Source organism: Sminthopsis crassicaudata, chromosome X (genome assembly GCF_048593235.1).
Source record: "Sminthopsis crassicaudata isolate SCR6 chromosome X, ASM4859323v1, whole genome shotgun sequence".
Classification (NCBI taxonomy): domain Eukaryota; kingdom Metazoa; phylum Chordata; class Mammalia; order Dasyuromorphia; family Dasyuridae; genus Sminthopsis; species Sminthopsis crassicaudata.
Window position 1 is genome coordinate 69131772 of NC_133623.1, and position 21242 is coordinate 69153013.

The following is a 21242-nucleotide window of genomic DNA, read 5'->3' on the forward strand; positions in this document are numbered from 1 at the left end:
TTTTATGCAAGTAGACCTCTAGAGATATAAAATCCCCCTTCCACCATTGTGGCTGCATCCCACACATTTTGGTATGTTGTCTCACTATTGTTATTCTCTCGGATGAAATTATTAATTGTGCATATGATTTGCTGTTTCACCCAATCATTCTTTAGGATGAGATTATTTAGTTTCCAATTACTTCTTGGTCTATTTTCTCTGGCTTTTTATTGAATGTAATTTCTATTGCATTGTGATCTGAAAAGGATTGCATTTACTATTTCTGCCTTTCTGCATTTGAATTTGAGGTCTTTATGTCCTAATATATGGTCAGTTTTGTATAGGTTCCATGAACTGCCAAAAAAGTGTACTCCTTTCTGTCTCCATTTAGCTTTCTTCAAAAAACTATCATACATAACTTTTCTGGTGTTCTATTTACCTCTTTAACTTCTTTCTTATTTATTTTGTGGTTTGATTGAGATCTCCCACTATTATAGTTTTGCTGTCTATTTCTTCTTGCAGCTCTCTTAACTTCTCCTTGAGGAATTTAGACGCTATACCACTTGGTGCATATATGTTTAATATTGATATTGCTTCATTATCTATGGTACTCTTTAGCAAGACATACTGCTCTTCTTTATCTCTTTTAATTAGATCAAATATAGCTTTTGATTGATCTGAGATCAGGATGGCTACCCCTATTTTTTGTTTTTGTTTTTGTTTTGTTTTTTTTACTTTACCTGAAGCATAGTAGATTCTGTTCCAACCTTTACTCTGCTTCAAGTGTGTGTCCTATAAATAACATATTGTAGGGTTCTGCCTTTTAATCCAATCTGCTATCTGCCTCCGCTTCATGGGAGAGTTTACCCCATTCACACTCATGGTTAAAATTACTAATTCTTTATTTACTGACATCTTGTTAACCCCAGATTATGCTTTTCTCTTTTTTTCCACCTTACCCTTCTCCCCAGTATTAAACTTATAAGCAGCACTTGCCTCACACAACTCTCCCTCTTTAGGATTCCTCCCTCCTTCTTAGAGTCCCTTCCCTTTTCTTAAACTTTTCCCTTTCAATTTCTGTATTTCCTTCTATTTATCCTGCCCCTTCCCTTTTTGCTTTTCCCCTCCCATTTTTCAATGAGGTGGGAGAAGTTTCTCTGTAAACCAAATATGTCTAATATTTTCTCTTTGGACCAATAAGATTCACACTATGATCACCCCCCCTCCCTTCTTTCCCTCGGAAATAATAGGTTTCCTTTGCCTCTTCATGAGATAAAGCACTTCCATTTTTCCCTTTTTCTGGTACAATTTTCTTTCCACTTCTAGATCCTTTTTTATATTATAACAGTAAACCAAATTATACATGTAGTCTTTATGTACACCAATAAGAGAAATACAATTCTCAAGAGTTCTTTTTACCTTTTTATACTTTTCTCGAGTCCTATATTTGGGAACATGTGGGAAAACATCTTTACAGTTAAAGGTTCTGATAAAGGCCTCATTTCCAAAAATATATAGATAATTGACTCAAATTTATAAGAAATCAAATCATTCTCCAATTGATAAATGGAAAAAGGATATGAACAGACAATTTTCAGATGATGAAATTGAAACTATTTCTAGTCATATGAAAAGGTGTTACAAATCATTATTGATCAGAGAAATGCAAATTAAGACAACTCTGAGATACCACTACACACCTCTCAGATTAATGTTGGAGTGAATGTGGGAAAACTGGGACATTGATGCATTGTTGGTGGAGTTGTGAACGGATCCAACCATTCTGGAGAGCAATTTGGAAGTATACTCAAAAACTGTGAATACCCTTTGATCCATCAGTGTTACTACTGGGCTTCTATCCCAAAGAGATCTTAAAGAAAGGAAAGGGACCTGTATGTGCAAGAATGTTTGTGGCAGCCCTTTTTACAGTGGCTGGAAACTGGAAATTGAATGGATGCCCATCAATTGGAGAATGGCTGAGTAAATTGTGGTATATGAATGTCATGGAATATTGTTGTTCTGTAAGAAAGCCATGGAAAAGGCATGAAGAACTGAAAAGATCCTTTAGAAGAAAGGATATCTGATCCAGAAAAGAACACCAAAGCTCAAGATTGAAGGATCCTCCAATTTTCCATGCCATAATTTTAAGGACATTGATAATCTAAAATGATCTGCCCTGGAATTGCTCTTCAAATGCCACATGTTCTAATATCACAGGCTTACTTTAAATACATTCTGAGTGGACAAAAATATGTCTACTTGCATACTATGCAAAATGGTGAGGATTATAAGAGAAATAAGTTAGATTTAAATTTTGTTATGTAGTAAAATTCATGTGTATTGTAATAATTTTACAATATAAAACAGAAAAGAAAAATCCTTATGGATTCCAGGATTTTCCAGCCCTACAATACAAAATCTTATCCCCTTGGAACACTGACATTCAGGGCCTTTTAAAGACTTTTATTTCTGGGATCCTGGAGGTTATGATCCAGAATTTCCTAGTTAGGTGATAAGGATTGCCTCTGAAGGTACAGATTTCAAGTGAAAACTTAAGAGAAACTATGATATAGAGGATGGCTCATGACACACAGTAAGTATGTGCTTTAAAAATTTTGGAAATCAGGATCATAAGCTGGCTGAGACTATAGAATCTGCTAGGCTCTGGACTAGCTCACAGAATCTGTAAGGACCTAGAAAAGAAGAGGGGAAATGTAAAACATCTAGGCAAGGACGTTTTCAGTAAAAGGAGAATTTCCACACACACAGGGTCAGACCTGAAAGTTACCATGGAAACAAAAATGAAAGAGCTAGCAGTGTCCATAGAAGAGGGGACCTCTGAGCAAAGTCAGGGCTTAGGGGAGCAAAAGGCAATCTTGCAAGGTCCTGAGAAACAGTATACGCTGAAGGTAAGAGTATTCAGAGAATAGCAATCTTCTGCTGGGGAATGAGCCTCTATGTAGACTATCTCATAACTGACAAGGATTTCTTTTCACATATATATTGTGAAAAATCAAATATTGGCTATTTTGTACTTATTTTAAACATACATTGATTCATCATAAAAGATTTATTGTAATATTTAAAATATTATATTTGGCTTCAGTGATAAAAGTAAGGAAATTAAAACCAAACCAAATAAAAAAAGTTTCTTCAAGGAGGATTTTCAATGAATTTAGTGTAATTTCTATCAATTTTTTCCTGCTCACTAATCATCCTCTTCCCTTCTAAAGGATAAGCCTTGTACACAGGTTTATGTATTTCTTTCTGAAGAAAGACAGACTGTGTTTTTTCTATTAATAATAATGACTATGGGTGAAACTTTGAAAGGAAAAGATTGCATGAAATTTAAGGAGTCTATAAGGGAGACAACTTCCCTTTCAAAACCCTCACATTGTAATGCTAATCAAATAAGTAAAAAATAAAAATAATACCTTGATATAATTTAACATAAACATGTCATGTCTTGGATGGTCTTTAGAACACTAAAGTTTGAGACTTGCAGGTATCCTTCATATAGGGATGTTGGAATTGTTGATAACATGGAGACAGAATGTCTGAAGTAGGAGTTCAGTCCTGTCTCTGAATATCCCAATGGGCACTGGAAACTGAAGCCAGAGTAGGTGAAGTGAGGCCTCTTAGAATCAGTTGGAATAACATTATTGAGAGAAACTAGAACGGAGAAAATGGGAGATGTGAAGCAACTAGTTGGGACAGTGGATTGAACACCATTTCTGGAGTCAGCAAGATCTGAGTTCAAATATGATTTTAGATACTCACTTCCTGTGTCACCCTGGGCAAGTCACTTAAACCTGATTGTTTAACAAAAAACAAAAACAAAAACAAAAACAAAAACAAAAACAAAAACAAAAACAAAAAAAAACAAAACAGAGAAGTTCAGAGACTGAGAATGTAATTTATCAAAACAGAGATTTTATATGATAATGTAATGATATGTATGTATAATAATATGTAATTATGTAGATGTAATGATAAGCCTGAAAATGGCCATGGAAAGAGAAAGAGAAAAGTAGAGGTCCTTGGAAGAAACTAGATGAGAGCGAGGAGAGCTCCTAGAACATAAACGTTCTCAAAACTTCTATCTTCCAAATCTTCTAAATATGGGAGTCCTGAGAAGCTAATTCATGTGGTCTAGAAGGAGACTTAAAGAAAATAGCAATAATTACAACATATTTATATTCTTAGGTAAAATATTGGTCAGTTTGAAGGAAATTAAGAAGCATAATAATATTACATTTTTCATAGGAGGAAGGTCTTTATTCTAATTATATTATGTTTTTAAAAATCTTACATACTTCAATATAATGTAAATACATATTATAAAAGTTTTGCCTCTTTTTTTGTTACCTTTCCCCAAATAAAACAAACATTCACAACCAATAAAATCAACATATCAATGCAAATGTAATTCCATGGTTTCCATCACTGATAAAGGCTGCTACTGATATTACAATTCATTCCAAATGAATGTTGGGCTTATTTCCCCCCAAAAAAAGGAGACATAATCGGAAGTGATAATTGACAAGACATCTTTCAGAATCAGAATATCAGTAATGCTCTCGTGTAGTGTAATAATAATGTCATGAAAATTTTAAAAATGGAACACTGAAAATATGGGTTTCCATTTATGTTTCAGAGATAAATGTTGGAGGTGGATGATAGAATGTTCTTACTCAGAATCAATTCATCCTTCAAGACGTTTGCATTTTGAATGGCAAGGGAAGTCAAATGATTCCACTGGGGAAGAAATATAGAACTTAGAATATATGAACTACCAGGAAATATTGAGTCCAGAATTCTTAAGCATCTGAGGTATAAAAGCCAGAACATCACTTACTAGAACAGAGAGAAGAAATTGTTTCAGGTCTGATAAAAGAAATGATCAAAAGTAGTGGAATTTGAATGCACAATAATGACAAAATTTGGAGGAGTCATGGAGAATAAAATGAGAGAGACAGAGGGAGAAACAGATCTCTTAGATCACTAAAAGTGAGAACTTAGGAAGTTCTAGAAACCACTATATGTAATAGCCAGAAGGACTTTGAGAAGAACAGTTATCTGTTCTGGAATGTTCTTTAGAATGGAAAATCTCACCCATCCAATGTTTAATTCATCTCTACTCTTAGTCAATTGGACAGCAAGGCAATTAAATTAGTAAACAATGAAAGAAATTAATTTCAAGCTATTCAATAGAAGGCTAAATGGTGAAGCTAAAGATTCAACACTTTGACAACACAATGAAAAGATAATAATCATTGGTAAAAACCCTGATATTGAGAAAGACTGAAGGCAAAAGCAAAATCAGATGGAAGAGAAAGAGGTGGAAAGAGAGTGTAACAGAGCCAGATGACCCTAACTTCGACACATTTTTAGAGAGACAAAGTTGACGATAGAAGAGAAAGGCCTGAAATGCTATGGACTAAAGACTAATTAAGAATTGTACATGAGTAAATAAGGGAAGAACAACAAATACCCTTAGTGAGTCAACATACTGAACATTTCTTATCAATTTTAATAAGGCAAATTTTTATGTGAGATCATTCATTCATTCCTTTCAATGTAAATCATGATTTCTTCATGCATAATAGAAAAAAGAAAAAAAATTACATAACCCCCTCCCACATATTGAAATAAATTGTCAAATATTTCTGGTGAGATTATTGTATATTTTTTGGCTACCTCCACAAAAGAAAAAAATTTCTGAATCCCACAAAACCTGAACACTAGAACAATAGCAAATGCATATGTTCCATTCCTTAGTGAAGACTGTTCTTTTCATTACTATAAAAAATGGATCTTCAGGAATTTAGTCCAAAAAATGGATGTTCTATATAGAGACACACCTAATTAAATACCGCATTTGAAATTCTGAAGATAAAAGAAATTTTAAAAATTGAAATTAAGAAAATTATTCAATATACAAAACAGAGTTTGGTTTTATGAAAAGAACAACAAAATAGATAAACTTTAATCAATTTAATTATAAAAATAAAAGAAGAAAATCAAATTGCCAATATCAAAAATGAAAAGGGTGAACTTATCACCAAAGAAGAGGAAATTAAAGCAATAATTAGGAGCTATTTTACATAAGTCTGTCAAAAAATTTCATAATCTAAGTTAAATGGATGAATACATACAAAAATATAGATTGTCTAGATTAACAGAGGAAGAAATTAATTACTTAAAAACAGTCCCATTTTAGAAAAAATATATTGAACAAGCAATTAATTAACATCATAAAAAAATCTCCAAGGCCAGATGGATTTACAAATTAATTCTACTAAACACTTAAAGAACAGTTAGTTCCACACTATTCAAATTATTTGGATAAATAATAAATATATTATATGTAAAATATTTATATAAAAATAAATAAAATAAATAAAAATAGGGAAAAAAGGAGTCCTACCAAATGCCTTTTATGACACAGGTATGGTGCTGATAGCTAAACCAGGTATGGTGAAAACAGAGAAAAAAAAATTTATAGACCAATCTCTCTAATGAATATTGATGCAAAAATCACAAATAAAATATTAACAAAGAGACTACAGCAACTTGTCACCAAGATAACACAATATGATCAAATAACATTTATACCAGGAATTCAGGGCTGGCTCAATATTAGGAAAACTATTAGCATAATTGACTATATCAATAACCAAATGAACAGAAATCATATAATTATATCAATAGATGCAGAAAGGGCATTTGACACAATTCAAAACCCATTCTTATTGAAAACACTAGAGAGTATAGGAATTAATGGAATTTTACTTAAAATGATCAATAGCATCTATCTAAAACCATCAGCAAATATCAAATGCTATAAAGATAAACTAGAAGCATTCCCAGTAAGATCAGAGATGAAACAAAGTTGCCCCCTATCACTATTACTATCAATATTATATTAGATATGTTAGCTTTAGCAATTAAAGAAGAAAAAGAGATTAAAGAAATTATAGTAGGTAATGAGGAAACCAGATTATCACTCTTAGTAGATGATATGATGGTATACTTAGAGAATCCTAGAGAATCAACTTTTAGTTGATTAATTGGTTAGTAAAACAACTAGAAACAACAACTTTAGCAAAGTTACAGGATACAAAATAAATCCACATAAATCATTGGCATTTCTATATGTTACTAACAAAGTCCAGCAGCAAGAGATACAAAGAGAAATTCCATTTAAAATAACTGTAGATAATATAAAATATTTGGGAGTCAACATGCCAAGACAAAGCGAGGTATGAATACAATTACAAAACACTTTTCACACAAATAAAGTCAGATATAAACAACTGGAAGACCATCAAGTACTCATGAGTAGGTTGAGCTAATACAATAAAAATGACAATTCTACCTAAATTAGTCTACTTATCCCATGCCATACCAATCAAACAGAACTAGAAAAAATAAAAACAAAATTCATCTGGAATAACAAAAGTTCAAGAATTTCAAGGGAATTAATGAAAAAAATTTCAAATGAAAGTGGCCTAGCTGTACCAGACATAAAACTATATTATAAAGCAACAGTCATCCATTGGTACTGGCTAAAAAATAGAGTAGTTGATCAGTGGAATAAATTAGGTTCACAAGACACAATAGTCAATGATTATAATAACCTAGTGTTTGATAAACCCAAAGGCTCCAGCTTCTGGGATAAGAACTCATTATTTGATAAAAATTATTGAGAAAGCTGGAAGATAGTATGGCAGAAACTAGGCATTGACCAACATCTAATATCCTATATCCCTGAGAAAATGGGAGATACTCAGAAGCTAAAGAGGAAAATGCTCTGAAGAACTGGGATTGGAGAAGGGATATTTTCAGGTCTGGGAGGGGCCATGGATAAGAGAAGGATAGAGAGAGGAGAGCCTTCAGAAAAAGGGATACAGATATCTAAGAGAAAACACCAAAGATAAGGAATAGAATGTCCTCCAATTTTCCATGTGTCATAGCTGAAAGAACTTTGAGAATCTAAAATGATCTGCTTGTGAGCTGTCCTTCAAATTGCCCTCCAATCCTTATCTTCAAATGGTAAATTTACTATAAGCCAAGGCTTATTATTTTATTGTTATCATTATGTTTTATTATTATTTTAAATATGTTCTTAGTTGGCAAAAATATTTCCACTTACATGTAAATAATTTGCAGCATGTTGAGGACCTTGAGGAGAAATTAAATAGTTTGAAAACTCTTATAAGATTCATGCTTATTATAATAATTATGCAATCCAAAAAGGAAAAGAAAAGTCCTTATGGTTTCTAGGAGGCTTTAGCCCCACAATTTAAAATATAAATCCTCCCAAAAATAATAAAATAAAATAAAATATCAGCCCCTTGGAATGCTGACATTGAAGGCTTCCCAGGACCTTGCAAGGATCGTTATTTCTGGGATCCTGGAGTTTAGAACCCAGAATTTCATAGGGAGGATAGAAGGACTGCCTTTGAAGGTCCAGATATCGAGTAAAAACCTTAGAGAAACTATGAGATGTGGGGTGAGTCAAGATACATAGAATGTATGCACTTCAGGAAGGATTTTCAAAGAAATTGAGATTAATACCAATTTTTTTTCTGCTTACCAACCACTCCCCTCCCTTCTAAAATGCTCTGCTTATACAGCTAAGCAAATGCAGGTTTAAGTATTTCTCTCTTCAATACAGATTTTATTCTAATAGTAAGAATGACTATCATGGAATTTTTGAAAGGAAAAGACTGCATGAAATTGAAGGAGACAATTTTCCTTTCAAAATCCTCATATTAGTTAGAAGTACATTGTCATCCTAATCGAATAAATAAAAAGTAAAAATAATTATACCTGGACCCAATTTAGCATGATATGATTTTAGAACTAAACATGTCATGTCCTGAGTATCCCAAGAACACTAAAATTTGAAGCTTCCAGGTACCCTTCATGGGGGAATGTTGGAAGTTGTTGGTAACCTAGAGACAGAATGTCTCAGCTAGAAGTTCAATACTGCCTCCAAATGTCCCAGGGGAGACATATAAGCGAAGGGAGGGAACTTAGAACCTAGAACTTCTGACACAGATGGACATTTCTGATCTAGATTCTGAGGTTTTTAGCTTATTAAATTTAGTATGTCATTACTGAGAGATCTAGAACAGAGACAATAGGAGATGTGGGGCATCTAGTAAAGGCAGGGGATAGCGCATCATTCTTGGAGTCAGCAGGATCTGAGTTCAAATGAGGCTTCAGAGTCTCACATTCTGTGTCACCCTGGGAAAGTCACTTAAACCTGATTATTTATTTCAAACGTGAGGGATGTTCAGAAGGTAAGAATGTAATTTATCAAAAAGTAGGATTTTCATACATGTAATGATAGACTTGAGAATGGGCCTGAGAAGAGAAGGAGAAAAGTAGGAGTCCTTGGAAGAAGCTAGATCACAGTGAGGAGATCTTCTTAGAAGATAAAAGCTAAGACATGGCATGTTCTCCAAACTTCCATCTTCCAAACATGGGAGGGTCATGAGAATTTAATCATGTGGTCTGGAAGGAGACTTAGAATGAAAATAACCATAATTACAGGATTTATAATCATATAAATTCTTGGCTAAAATGTTGGCCAGTTCTTTTCAACAATGAGATGATTGATGCCAGTTCCAATAGTCTTGTGACTAAGAGACCCATCTACACCCAGAGAGAGGACTGTGAGGACTGAATGTGGAACATAGTATTTACACATTTTTTGTTGCTGTTTTCTTGAATTTTGTTTTCTTTCTCAATTTTTCCTTTTTGATCTGATTTTCTTATGCGACATGATAATTGTGGAAATATATATAGAAGAATTGTATATGTCATGCAATAATATATTTTAGATTATTTGCCATCTAGGGGAGGGGTGAGAAGAAGGGAGGGAAAAAATCTGGAACATAAGATTTTGCAAGGGTGGGTGTTGAAAACTATCTGTGAATATGTTTTGAAAATAAAAGGCTTTAAAATAAAAAAGCACACAATTTTATAATATAATAATTAACTTATATCAATTTTATAACTGATATTCTTAGTAAAACATTCAGACTATTTGGTGTAATAGTCATCACTCTACAATATGAGTTTTATAATAAAGCCATGTGGAAGAAGAATTGAGCACCAGAGTTCATTTATGTAAAGAAGAAAACAATTTCCCCCTTAACCAATTACTTCTTAGGATTGAGCTCAAACATTGTGACTGTACAAAATTTTCAGCATTTTTATGTGGGCAACATTATTATTGAATAAAAGGGATGAATTTGGAATAAAGGCATACATACATACATAAAATGTTGGCCAGTTTGAGGGAAATTAAAAAACACAACAATTTTAGACTTTTTCATAGGAGGTACACCTTTTATTCCAATTGCATTTATATTATTTTTTTAATCTTACATATTTCAACACAAATCAAAGGCATATTATAAAAGTTTTGTCTATTTTTAGTTACCTCCCCCAAAATAAAACAAACATTCACAACCAATAGAACCAGCTTATGCGTACAAATATAATTCATGTTTTCCATCACTGATAAAGACTGCTACAGATATTGTAATTCATTCTAATGAATGTAGGGCTTATTTCCCAAAAAAATGAGACATAATGAGAACTGAGAACGGATGAGCTATATCTTAAAATCAAGAAATTAGTATTGCTCTTCTACAGTTTATTAATGATGACATGAAAATTTTTAAAAATCAAACCTTATAGGTTATTGGGGATTATGGACTTAGAATCCAAAATATCAATGTTTGGAAGGTCCTTAAAATATTGAATTTATGAGCTTGCCCTTATATTTCAAAGGTATATGTTGAAGATGCATGACCCTAGAAAGTACTTGCTCAGGGTCAGTTCTTCATTCTGGAGGGCCGGATTTTGAATGGAAAGGGAAGTCAAAGAATTTATTGGGGAAGAAACATAGAACTAGAAATATTTTTGCTATGAAGAAATAGGGAATCCAGAATCTTTAAACTAGTGCATCAGTGTTGGGACTTACTGGAACAAAGAGAGAAATAATCGCTCAAGGGCTGATAAAAGAAATAATCAGGTGCAATAGCATTTGACTATACAAAATGATGGGATTTAGAGGAGCCATGGAGAAAAAAATGAGAAAGAGAAGATAATACTGTGAAGAAATTATATTAGAGAAAGGAGACTTCTTAGAATACCAAAGCTCAGAACTTGTAGGAATTTTATTGTATGGGATAGCTTGGTGAGATGTAAGAATAAGAATCATCTGCTCTAAAATGGGTTTTAAAGGCGAAAATTTTCCCCATTCCAAGGAAGCCTATTCATCTCTAGTCTTAGTCTATTGAGGACCAAGGAGATTAATACTGAAAGATGTTAATGCAGGCTATTAAGTGTGGTAGATGCTGAGAAGATGATACTCATTGATAAAGACTCTAATATTGTGAAAGAATAAAGGCAAAACCAAATCATATGGCAGAAGAAGAGGCAGATTAATAGTGTAATGAAACCAACAAACTATATCTTGGACAGATTTTGAGAGATAGTTGAAGATACAAGAGAAAGCTTGGAATGCTATGGAATCTGAGATCAGGAAGAATTAGACATCATGGAATGACTGTAGCACAAAAAATATTCTTTGAGAACAGAAATTATTAAACCTGAATGGACCTTAAAATAGAAAATATAAATTCCAAAGATAATATTCTCAGATAGATGCTTGTGTCCAAATGTAGACCTGTTGTACATCATTTTTTAAAAAATCAAAAGAAAATTGTATTGCTCTTTTGAGATCAGAATAATATTATTTAATTTTTAGGATGCATTGAAGAAGCAAAAAATAAAAACATCTGACATCCTTAAGCACAGAGCCTTAAAGGTATGGGGAAAATACTAGCAATTATATGATGACAGAAAAATTCTTACAAACCCCTAAGTAGAGGAAAAAACCAGTGCATCCTTCTGCAATGTCTTTATTGATAAAATTAGCTATTGATAGCAGCATTCATGATAATGAATATTCATTATTTTGGGGCATTACAACTTATGTTATGTGATAAGGACTTATATGGAGTGAAGACTTCTCTCAGGAAAATAGTATATGAGTAAGGTACCAATGAGGTAATAAATTAAACTTAAGAAAAAATCCAACCAGATTTTCGAAGGGTGTTCCTTTAGACATGACAATGTCAGATGTGTGAAGGTTCTTTAAAAAAACTGGATTTCTGGGCTTCCAGGTACCATGAAAGTGGACAAGTTAATGTAGACTACCAATCACCAAGTCCCATCAGAATGTATTGCGAAGTCAATTCTTTTTTAATAAAGATTTGACTTGGAACCAAGAATATCTGAATTTGATGTAAATATACAATCTAAAATCTTGAGCTGGACAGGGTTGTAGAAGCAAGAATGTCAGTTTGGGGACTGAGCAGAACAGAGACAGTGAAATATGTTCAAAGGCTGATGATGAAAACTGTCTATACAAATGGGATTTTAGAACCTACAGTGTCAGGGAGGTGTCATGGACAAGAAAATGAGATTCAAGGGAGCAAGGAATATTTGATCCAAGAGAGAACACAAAAGATCATGGATGGAGTATCTTTCATTTAGTCTTCAAATGCTAAATGTTCTAAATTCAAGGCTTACTTTATATTCTGATGGGGGGGAATATTATGCAGTTGAAGATAAATAATGTGTAGCATCCTAGGAATTCATAAGAAAAACTGATTAAATTTAAAACTTAGTATGTGGCAGTTTTGATATTCAGTGTAAGAGAAATCTAATAAAGAAAAAGAATAAATCCTTATGCATCCTTACAGAGCCAGGCCTTAAAATCCTAAATATCAGCTTCTTGGAATCTTGACTCTCAGAGCTTCCTGGATCTTTCCACGTCCATGTTGGAGGTGTCCTGAAGCTGAGAATGCAAAATTTCCTGGTTGGGGATAAATACTGCCTCTGAAGGTCCAGATGTTGAATGAAAACCTTGGAGAAACAATGAGATGTAGGCTAGGAGGACTTGCATAGACAGAATATCAGGCCTGGGAGATTTCAGGCAACCAAAAATGAGAGAGCTAGCATTATCCATAGAAAAGGGGACCTCAGAGGTAAGAGAGGGTTTGAGGGAGCAAAAGTTAGACTTTGCAATATCCTGGATAATAGCATAGCTAAAGATGGGAGGATTTAGAAAGCAGACATCATCTCCTGAGGAACGGGTCTCAGAGTGGATAATCAAACAACTCACAAGGATTTATTTTCATGTATATACTCTGTAGATGCAAATATTGGCCATTTTAAACTAATTTTAAAAACAGATAAACATTTTTCCAGAAAAGAATATTCATTTATTCCAATACAATAGATTTGACTATAAATGATATATACATACATACATACATACATATATATATATATTTAAAACAAACAAAAACAACAAAAATCCTTCCATCTTCAAACATACAAGATTGCTGTCAGTTTTTTGTCCATTTAGGGAAAAAAAATCAAAATCCACATCCCTTGTATGCCTAAATGATGGCAATTTCATGTATTTATTTCTTTAGCAAAAACTGCTCTATTGCTATTAATAAAAGTTACTATCAAGAAATTTGTTAATTTTAGAGAATTTATTAGGGGAAAATTTCTATTTTGAAACCATCATATTGGTATGTGTCATGTACATTGTGAGAATAATCCAATTAATCAAACATTTTAAATATCCTGACCCAATTTGGCATGATATTGAGTTAGAACCATAAATGTGATGACATTTATGAATATGTTCTTGATGATCTCTAGAACACCAAAACCTAAACTTTCAGAGAATGTTCATGTTGAAATGTTGGAAGTAGCTGAATGAAATGTTGGAAGGGGCTAAATCCTGCTTCTGAATGTACTAATGTGGAGAGGAAAATGAATGCAGGATATGAGACCACAGAGAGCACCTGGAACCAAGACTTTGTGGACTTGATGGAAAATCTGAACCCATAATCCTGAGCTGCTTTGGATTTCAGGATCCTTAATTTCACTATAGGAATAGACTAGAAGAGGGAGAGTGGGAGATATTCAGGGGTTGAGAGCAGACATTGTCAGGAACAGGAGGATTTTAGCACATAGGCTCAAGAGAATGAAGAGCACTTGGGAGAAGAGATTATCAAAGGACTAAGTAGGCAGAGTCCAAAGGGAAGATTTTGTAAGTCCTGAAAATCACCATGTTTGATTGGGAATTATTCCTTGGGACCTGGAATATGGGGATTTGGTGGAAATATGCAGTCTAGACCCAGGTCAGGGTAAGTCATAAGGGGGATTTTTTTTTTTTGGTACAACATTTCTTGATTGATATAAAATATGTGTTGGGCATCAGGGATCTTAAAAACAAAACAACAACAACAACCAAAAAAAAAAAAAAAAAAAACCAATTTAGGCCTATCCTGAGAGAATGGGGGATGCTGAGAGGCTAAAGAGGACGATTCTCTGAAGAGGGGGGGGTATTGTCAGGAGCCAGGGAGAACAGGAGAGGGGATGCTTGTGGGGAGGGGTGGGGTGAGGTGTGTGGGGAACTGGGAGACCGGCTGCTGCTCTAGTCGGGGGGCAGGGCCTGGGACTGGCAGCAGCCTGGGGTGGGAGGGAGGGGCGGGGACTTCCGGCCTCAGTGCGTCTGCGCTGGAGGAGCCCCCAGACGCCTCACTGCTTCTGCAGAGCCAGAAGCCAGACTGCAAAGCTCGGAATCGCAGTTGGGCAGCCCGAGGCAGAAGGCTGAGTGTTGGGGTTCGTGAGTGGACTTCCTTGTAGCCGTGGTGGCCCGGTCCCTGTCCCGGCACAGCGAACCTGCCACACCTCCTCCCGAAGGAGCGGACCTGCATCCCGCCGCGCGCCCCACCCCCGGTGTAGCGGACCTGCATCCCCCCGCCCCCTGCTGCAGCAGACCTGCAAACTGCCGCCCCTCCCACCCTCAGTACAGCGGACGTGCCTCCCGCCGTTCCCCAGTGGAAGAGACCTGCCCTCGCCGTCCCACCTCCAGCGGACCTGCATCCCGCCGTGCCCGTCGCAGCCCGGGAAGCCTCTGCCTCGCGCAAGTAAAGCAGGTATCTGCGGGGGCCCTTTGGAAGGAGGCGGGATGGCCGGGAGCCCGAGCCTGTCGCAGGCGGACCAGGAGATCGAGTCCGGGCTGGTGCGGGATTTTGAGGCCGCCCTGTCCGGGATCGGCCAGCAGCCGGCAGCGGGGCCCTTCAGCATGGGAGATGTCCTTGCTTTGCCCATGTTTAAACAAGAAGAGTCGGGGCTGCCACCTGATGATGCGAATAAAACCATGCCCTTCCAGTACGTGCTTTGTGCCGCTACCTCCCCTGCGGTCAGGCTGCACGACGAAAAGCTCACCTATCTCAATCAGGACCAGTCCTACGAAATCCGAATGCTGGACAATAGGAAAGAGGGGGAAGTGGCAGGCGTCGGCGGCAGCCCCGTGAAGAGCATGTTTCGCTTGCAGTTCCACGACTGGGGACTGCAGCAAGCGGAGCAGCAGCAGCAGTTTGAGGACTGGAAATTGAACAGGCCGGGGGACCGAATGCTCGATCTGGACCTGGCCCAGTCCGTGGGCATCACTGAGGCTCGGGCCAACCCGACCCAGCTGAACACTGTGGAGTTCCTGTGGGACCCTGCGGCCAAGAACACGTCCGCCTTCATCCAGGTCCACTGCAACAGCACCGAGTTCCCCGTGAAACAGCCCGGGGGAGAAACGGAAGTGGCATTCCGCCTCCAAATTGACACTTTCAAGGAGAACGAGAATGGGGAATACACCGAGTACTTGCATTCAGCCAGCTGTCAGCTCAAAGTTTTCAACCCCGATGGAGCCGAGGAGAGGCAAAAAATAGACTGGGAGAAAATGGAGAAGAAAAGCCCGCGTGAAAGGGAAGGTTACAAGCCCTCCTGTGAGACCACGCTGCTCACAGAGTGCACTCCATGGGCCGAGATGCCATATGCCACCAATTCCCCATCGCCTGGCTTTAACAGCTCCCGGAGCAGTTTTTCCACCGGAGAAGAGAATGGCTCCCCAAGCCACCAGCCAGAGCCCATTGCAGATAAACTTCTGCCAACCACTAGCCCCCAGGAAGCTCAGCAGTGGCTACAGCGCAACCGATTCTCTGCCTTCTCTGAGCTTCTCTCAAATTTCTCTGGTGCAGATTTTTTGAAGTTAACCAAGCATGATTTTATCCAAATCTGTGGCCCGGCTGATGGAATCCGATTCTTTAATATCATAAAAGGACGCATGGTGAGGCCCAGGCTGACAATTTACCTTTGTCACAAATCCTTCCAGGCGAGTGAGCAACAGCAGCAGAAAAATGAGAATGGAGAGGCCAATGATGCTTTGTCTGTGTACCGGGCCGTCTATCTGGAAGAACTGACAACTGTTGAGCTGATAGAGAAAATCGCTCAGCTTCTCAGCATCTCGCCTTCTCAGATCACTGAGATGTACAAATTGGGGCCCAAAGGAATCCATGTGCTCGTCAGTAACCAGGTGATCCGCAACTTTGAGGAAGAAGCTAGTTTTCTTCTGAATACAACAAAAGCTGAAACCAATGATAACTACTGTATCGTCCTGGAATAGAAGGGGAACGTCCTGTGCTGGGTAGCTATGGCTTCCTTCTCCCTTTTTGGACACTCCTCCTCCTGCAGAGGGATATGGACAGAGACTTGGAGGGTCTGCAGGAGCCTGACTGATGGACAGTGGGAGGTGGAGTGATGCTACACTGTGGAGATGTATGCCCAGCCGTCTATTCCTTGTCCCAACCCTTGTGCCACGTCCAGCCTCCTGTCCTGCATGCTGTTCTGCAGCTGTCTTCTAGTTACAAGTTCTGGACTGTGTTGTTGTTGTTGAATATTGATAGAAATGTGTCATATTATTTAGATTTATGGCATAATTATTATAGGAATTGTGTTTTGTTTAATTGTATGATAATCTGGATTTCTGTCTAATATATAAATAAGAGTGAATCTCTATATTCTATAGATTACCCATCAACCAAATCCCCCATGACTTATCTGCAGTCTCTGTTTTCACTGCAGTGTATTTGTTCCTGGAAACCTGAATGGTGGGGGGGGGGAGGGGGATTTCCTCCCATTTACTGTATATCCTACTATTACCCTCTTGATATCACATGGTAATACTTCATTGCTGTGGGGAAAGTGAGTTTACATAGAAGATCAAGGAAACAGCTGACAAAAATGACCCACTAGTAGGGTTAGAGATGTGAAAAATGAAATAGAAGTGCTCACTTGTTCTTTTCTCCCTCATTCTTTTTATTTTCTTATTTTTTGCCGGTGGAGGGGTTGTGGGGAGGGCACTGTTACCCAAGAAAGTTGGCAGGGTTTGAGCACTAACTTCCCAAAGTTAATTTTTCCCAGTGATGTTTTCAGGTCTTTTTTTTTAATGTATAGGATTTTATTCCCTTTCTATCCTGTGTCCTCATTCCTAGTATAAGAGGCCCTTTTGTTTATGTAGTGTTCTTGACTGAGTACTTTTTAAGGGAGTTTTTCCCATGTGAGTAGAAGGAGTCCCAGACTAGGAATCAAAAATGGGGTTCTCATCCTTAGCTCTGTATTAATTCAGTGTGATCCTGGGAAACTTAATTGTTTTGGGCCTCTCATCATCTATAAAGTAAAGAATGTGAATAAGGTATCTTGAAAATCCTTTTTAGCTCTAAAATCTAGAATTCTGTGGTCCTATGTGTATTCATACCCTTTCCATGTGTTTTTGTTCTACTTAAAAATGATTGTGTCTGTAACTGTGGATATTTCTTTCTTGTTGTATATGTAGATTGCTAAAATTCCCTTTACAAATTGAATTAGGACTGAAGAAGACAATGTCAAAAAATTCTGTATGGGTATGAGTTTGAATTGTTATAAAGCACTTGACAAAACTTAACTGTTTGTATATAAAGGAAGTTTTTGTCCATTAAAGTTGTCCTGCAATGTAATCTAATTTCTTTTGGTTTAAAGCAAAATAAAAATCCTTAAGATTAAAAATGGTTTCTTGCTTTAACAAGAGAATAGAAGGGGAGCCTCCAGAAGAAGGGATACAGATAGCAAACACAGAACACCAAATGTCATAACTAGAGTAACCTCCAATTTTCCATATACCATAGCTGTAAGGACTTGGAGAATCTAAAATGATGTGCTCCAGAATTGGCCTTCAAAAGCTAAATGTCCTAATATCAGAGGCTTTCTTTAAATATATATATTCCCCCCCACTTTTTAATTTTTTTTTTTTTGCTGAGGCAATTGGGGTTAAGTAAGTTGCCCAGAGTCACACAGCTAGGAAGTGTTAGGTGTCTGAGGGTAGATTTGAACTCAGGTCCTCCTGACTTCAGGGCAGGTGCTCTATCCACTGCACCAACTAGCTGCCCCTAAATATATTCTGAGGGAGCAAAAATATGCCCAGTTGCAGTTAAATAATGTGCAATATGCTAAGGACTTATAAGAGAAATGAGTTTGTTTTAAAACTTTGTGGAGATATAATTCATGTGTAGCATAAGAATCCTCCAATATAAAAAGGGAAAGAAGAATCCTTATGGATTCCAGGAGGCTCCAGTCATACAATCCACAATATCAGCCCCTTGGCTGAATTTCCATTCACATCTTCCTGGGATCTTGTAAGGATGTTTGTTATCCAGAATTTTCTAACTAAGGGATAAGTACTGCCTCTCAAAGTGCACTTTCCCTTCCTTCCAAAGAACAAGCTTTGTACAGCTAAAGAAATGCAGTTTTATATATTTCTTTCTTCAGTAAGGGTTGTTTTTTAAACTATGGGGAAATTTTTGAAATGAAAAAATTCCATGTTATTTAAAGAGTTTATAAGGGAGACAACTTCTCTTTTAAAATCCTCATCTTCCTTAGACCCATGTACATTTTATAATAGTTTTTTTATTTTTCAAAATACATGCAAAAATAGTTTTCAACCTTCACCTTTGCAAAATCTTATGTTCCATGTTTTTCTCCCTATCTCCCGCTCCCTTAGACAGCAAGTAATTCAATATATGCTAAACATGCAATTCTTCTAAACATATTTCCACATTTATCTTGCTGTACAAGAAAAAAAATCAGATTGAAAGGGGGAAAAATGAGAAAGAAAAAAAACAAGCAAGCAAACATCAATAAAAAGTTTAAAATGCTATGTTGTGATCCACATTTAGTCCCCAAAGTCCTCTCTCTGAATACAGATTACTCTCTCCATCACAACTCTATTGGAATTGGCCTGATTCACCTCATAACCCACATATATTATAAATCTAATTGAATAAATAAAAAATAAAAACCATATCTACCTAATTTAGCATGTTACAACTTTAGACCTAAAAATTTCATTCTTTGGATAGATCCGAAGTTTGAGGCTTTCAAGAACCCTTCATGTGGGACAATTCAAAGTTGTTGATAAGGTGGAGACATAATGTCTCAACTAGGAGTGCAATCCTGTCTCTCAATGGGCCCTGGAAACTGAACCTAGAGTATGTCATCAGTTAGGCCACTTAGACCTAGAATAACTGACATTGATGAACATTTCTAATCCAGAACATCGGATCTTTTTATCCACCCCCCCCTGAGGTTGGGGTTAAGTGACTTGCCCAGGGTCACACAGCTAGGAAGTGTTAAGTGTCTGAGACCAGATTTGAACTTGGGTCCTCCTGAATTCAGGGCTGGTGCTCTATCCACTGCCTCACCTAGCTGCCCCCATCGGATCTTTTTAAACTAAAAACGTGGAATGTTCATATAGAGATATAGAGATACACTAAACCAGATAAAAGTGGGAGATGTGGGGCAATAGATAGAATAAAGGCCCCAAAATGAGGATCCGAGTTCAAATGCGGCATAAAACATTAACTCTGTGACCCTGGACAAGTCATTTAATCTTGCTTACCTCAAACAAAGTGGAAGATCTGTAGAGACTTACAAATTATATAAAATGTAATTATCAAAACAGGATTTTAGTTCAAAAAATGTCAAGCCTTAGAGGAGCCATGGAGAAGAGAAGCAGAGAAGTAGCAGCACTTGGAAGAAGCTAGATCAGAGGAAGAAGAGCTCTTGGAAGTTAAAGGTCAGACTGGACTGTCCTGAAAACTTTTATAGACTAAAGATGGTAGGGTTCTGAGAATGTAAATCATGTGGTCTGCAAAGAACCTTAGAACAGAAAATATTCCAGAATTTTTGCTAGTATATACTCTTGACTAAAATATTGCCCAGTTTGTGGGAATGTTACATTTTTCAAAGGAGATCATCTTTTATTCCAAATAAATTTATTTTACATTTAAAAGTAAATGTCAAATCTTTAAACAAAATACTAAAATATATCATGAAAGTACTATTTATTTTTTGACTAGCCACTTATACAAAAAACCTGCATGTTAAAAGAAATTTCCATGTTCTACTTTTTTTGATAAAGACTCTTACTGATATTATTATTCATTCCAATTTATATAAAATCTGTCTTCACCAAAAACAACAACAATAAGGTATGATATAATGATGGCTAAAAAGGAAGCAGATTTTTTTTCAAAATCAGGATAAGAGAAATGCTCCTATGAATTGTAATAACTGTGATATCAATTTTTTAAAAATTAAAATATAGATCAGTAGAGGGTGTAGCCAAAAAATGCAAAATGTCATGATTTGGAAGATCTTTAGAATACTGAGTATCTGGTTTTCTACTTATATTTCAGGGAGGGTGTTAAAGGTGGCTGAAAGCTTGGACTAGTACTCCATTTCTGGAGGTGCCAATTTTAAATTGAAAATCAAGCCAAACTCTTAGATCAAGCAAGACATATAGAACATAGAATAGCTGAGCTAGAAAAAAACACTGACTTTAGAATCCAGAAATAGATGAGGAGTAGAAGCCTAAATGTTAGTGTTGGGATTTACTGGAATAGAGAAAGAAGGAATTGTTCTGAGGATGATAAAGGAAGTGGTCAGAAACAGTGGGATTTGACTATGAAGAATGACTGGAGTTGGACTAACAATGGAGAAGAGAATGAAAAGAGGTAGAACATTGAAAAGGAGGGATATCAGAGAGAGAGGAATACTAAAGGTCCTAACTTGAAATGTACTACAAAGCAATATATATGAAAGCTGGGAGGACCCTGAAACATCAGTTATCTGCTTTTGTTTGTCCTTCACTTTAGGAGAAGACCATGCCATCAGGAAGGCAATGCTATTACATTTAGATGATTTGGATTTAAGTGACAGAGGGCTGTGCAAAGTCATCAGATTCACTTTTTCCTCTGGAGCCATCTGGGTCCAGTGGC

At 36.5% G+C, this 21242-nt stretch overlaps 1 pseudogene; it reads left to right on the plus strand.

Annotated features, from left to right (window-relative positions):
• Positions 1-14611: 14611 nt before the first annotated feature.
• On the plus strand, positions 14612-17973 carry LOC141548448 (alpha-globin transcription factor CP2 pseudogene; annotated as a pseudogene).
• The last annotated feature ends 3269 nt before the right edge of the window (positions 17974-21242 follow it).